Below are 3,666 nucleotides of genomic sequence, written 5' to 3'. Positions count from 1 at the left end.
TTCTTCTCCTACTGACCCCTTCACCATCTTGGCCACAAATCTCAGCATGTCTGCCTCTTCCCCTTCCTCTACTCCTAGAACTTCCTACCCTTTTTTTTCCAACACTAACCTTGCCCCTTCCTTTATGTGCCCTCTCAACTTCTACACCACTCGAATTGAAATCACCTTGAGGTTCTTGATTTTCAGCACCATCATACACATCCAGGAAAAACAAAAATGGTAGATGATTGTGCAAAAGCAAACTAACAATTATTTAAGAACTTGATACCTCTTGAGTTTCCCTCCTCATCAACTTGCTGTTTGGATGAGTGGAATTTTTTGCAGGATCTTAAATTGTGTCCCTGCTGTAAGCAATTGCATCAGCTTTTGGTATATCCTTTCCTTGTTACCCTCTCAACATCATCTTTCTTTTGGTAAATTTCATCAACACTCTTTCTTCTTAACTTTTTAGGTCTACCTGGCTTTCTTCTAATAAGAGGTGGGGCAATAGGTTCACTACCATATTTAACCCATAAATTGCGATCTGGTATAGGCATGATCAAGTGCTGGTAGCATTTTTGGTAAAATGATATAGAGTAATAGGAATGTACATAATTTTCAAGCTCCAGATTCTATGAATGGAGTAATGCAGAACATGCATGTGGATAAGGAATTCCAGTTTGATGGCATATAAGTGACATACACAGAATCTGTGTTCAACACCTGGATACACTTCCTCAGAAGTCTCAACCAGTCCCTGAAAAAATGGGGTCAAATAATATGTTAACATCATACTAAAGGAAAAATGCAAATGAAATATGTATATTATTATAGAACTGTGAACTACCTTTTGTCGGTCAGAAATAAACGCTATCCCCTGTCCATTGGTGAGCCAATTTGCTGTGATAACAGATCCAAAAGCCAAGACCAACTATCTTTGCACTCTGACTCCACAACAGCTATAGCTAATGGGTACATCTGATTATTTGCATCCCTTGTCACTGAGTGTAATAAATGACCTCCAAAAACTCTCTTTAAATGACACCCATCTAGGCCAACGACTAGTCTGCACCCTTCCAAGAACCCTTATGTTTGGGTAGAAAACATGAGAAACAGTCTTTGAAATACTGGATTTTTACCCACAATTGTAATTTCAGATTGTACAATGTCTAGTGACCCTGGATTTTACTCAACTATGGTAGCACAATAATCTCTCCACCTGGTATATTGATCTTTATACTCACTTGAATCATTTTATATGCTTGTTGTCTAGCCCGATAAGCCTGCCATGGTTGCACATGTAGCCCAAACTTCTTTTCAGAACCTTTTTGAAACTAGTAGCATTCCATTTTGGGTTATCAGCAAACTCTCTTATGGAATGATTGGCTAGCCATTTGGAATTGGCATTCCTATTTCTAAATGACCACATACACCTGTGTGGAGTCCCATCAATTGATTAAATTTGAATTTGGGCTGACTTCTTGTAAATGCTAGCATAAATCTTCCATCCACACACTTTGTTCTTTTCATTCTTTGTTAGTTTTAACTCAAACCCTTTTTTAATTGAGTATATTCTAAGTGTCTTTCTATAAATATGGGCACTTGAAAAAATTAATCCCATTGTCATCTCAGGGTCAACCATATCTCTTTCTTCATTAAACTCAGGGAACTCAATAGCATTTTCCTCATCAGATGAATAAACAACTTCTTCTAATTTCTTATCATCACCAATTTGATCTGCCTCTTCAAACTGTCTATCCACATTCATAAATGTGAAATCAGAACAATCACCAGACACAACAACAAAAACCCTCATAGACATCGGTTTTCCACCGGTGTCTATTACATTTTCGACCGATGTTTATGAAGCCGATGTAAAAGGTCTGCCATTTTAGACATTGGGTTAAAACCGGTGTAGTATCACTTAACGACACCGGTGTTCGAATTGGTTATTAACCGGTGTAGTATCACTTAATGACACCGTTTCATCAACGGTGTAAAACCGATGTAATATCATATGTTAATAACACCAGTTTTGGCAGCAGTATACGATCGATGTATTATTAGTTAATAACATCGGTTTTGCAGCAGTGGAAAACTGATGTAATATCGGTATTTTTCACAAATTTGATTTCCGAAACAATGAAAAACCGACAGTAACAAAAAAATACACAAATATTCACAAATTACACAAATATTCTTCATTCAACAGTATCCATAAAATACACAAATATTCACAAATTACATAAATAATCTTCTTACAACAGTATCCATAAAATACACAAACATTCTTTTTATATCAAAAGCTAATAGATATCAGAATCATTAAGGTAGAACATTCTTTTAACAAGACATCAAGGTAGAACCGTACTTCAAATGTAATCTAGCATGCATTCAGCCCACTCGAACCGCACTTCATCAATTTCAACTCTAGAGTACTTGAGATTTGTAAACTGTAAAAACACATAAATAATATATTAGTAAACCAAGACAAAAAATTATAGTTGAAAAAGTAGTAAGAGCACCAGGTAACAAGATGACTAATTTGAATGCTTAAAAAGAGACACATTCATCATTTATCTCAACCACATCATATAGTGATAGATTTATCATTCCTGGGAACTTAATATATTCCAAACCAGAAATTATTGCAACAAAGTTTTCTCATAGTTGCAACTTAATTAATCAGTACTTGATGGAGGTTCAATCTTTTCATATTCAGAATATCATTCAAACATCCTGGTGTAGCAACAATGATATCAGCTCCACAATCCAACTCTCTTAATTAGGGTCCTTTTTAATTAATCAGTACTTGAGAAGTGCCAATGAACGTATTCTTGGTACTTCTTTTTGAAAATGGAAAAAAGAGATTTCCAACCTCTCATCAGAAAGTCCTGCCAACTATAATGATATGACTAAAGATTTGATGTTTTTGTGAAACATGAGTAAAAAAGGGTGGAATTGGAATAACACTTGTTTAATTATGCACAAACAACTAAGAATTTTAAATTTAAGTAATAGCAATAAAGTTAAACTAGATAACTTGGACAACGTATGATTTGAACACATTAGAAACAATTCAAAGAAATGTCAATCAATCAAAAAAAATTAAACTAGTAAAAATCTAGCAAATATGTGCATAATTTTGAAACATAGATAATGAAAGACATTATACCTAGGGAGTCAAAGTTTACCAAAAATTACCATCATTCTTGTTGAGAATTAATGACAGACAACTCTTCTTCGTACTCCATTGCGTGTAATGAGCATTCCCTTTCAATTAATAAAAATTCCTGAAAAATATATGCCCAGTTAATTTCTTTTGTCACATGTTTTGTTGGGGAGCTGGCAGTGATACTCAAGAACAGTTCAAATCAATTTTCACGGTGTAGAACTCAAACTATGATGATTTGTTCATTCACGTAGAATGCGGAGAATACCTGTAACTGGTGATGACTAAACAAATGAAGGATTCCATATTCCGAAGAAGCAGCTAATTCTACAAGTGCATCACGATGATCTTTTAAATTGCCCGTTTTAGCAAGAGAAACTGACACCTATTAGTGAACAAAAAAGGACCAATAAAGATTTGTAACACCATGGTGTATGTCAAGGAACACAGATAACACAGAAATAAAAAAGTATCAAGGTTGAGATTCTAATTAACCTGCATACAACGAAGAATAA

The 3,666-nt window shown here is 34.7% G+C and overlaps 1 long non-coding RNA gene across 1 annotated transcript; it reads right to left on the bottom strand.

Moving 5' to 3' along the window:
* Positions 1 to 2,373: 2,373 nt before the first annotated feature.
* Positions 2,374 to 3,465, bottom strand: LOC121993990. Its single transcript, XR_006115524.1, has 3 exons — positions 3,420 to 3,465; positions 3,184 to 3,272; positions 2,374 to 2,432 (listed from the first exon to the last, which is right to left on the bottom strand). It is a non-coding gene; the product is annotated as an uncharacterized LOC121993990 (long non-coding RNA).
* Positions 3,466 to 3,666: the final 201 nt, after the last annotated feature.

This window comes from Zingiber officinale, chromosome 6A (assembly GCF_018446385.1).
Source record: "Zingiber officinale cultivar Zhangliang chromosome 6A, Zo_v1.1, whole genome shotgun sequence".
In the NCBI taxonomy this organism is placed as follows: Eukaryota; Viridiplantae; Streptophyta; class Magnoliopsida; order Zingiberales; family Zingiberaceae; genus Zingiber; species Zingiber officinale.
Note: the sequence above shows the minus strand (reverse complement) of the source record. Positions and strands in the feature narration are given on the sequence as shown.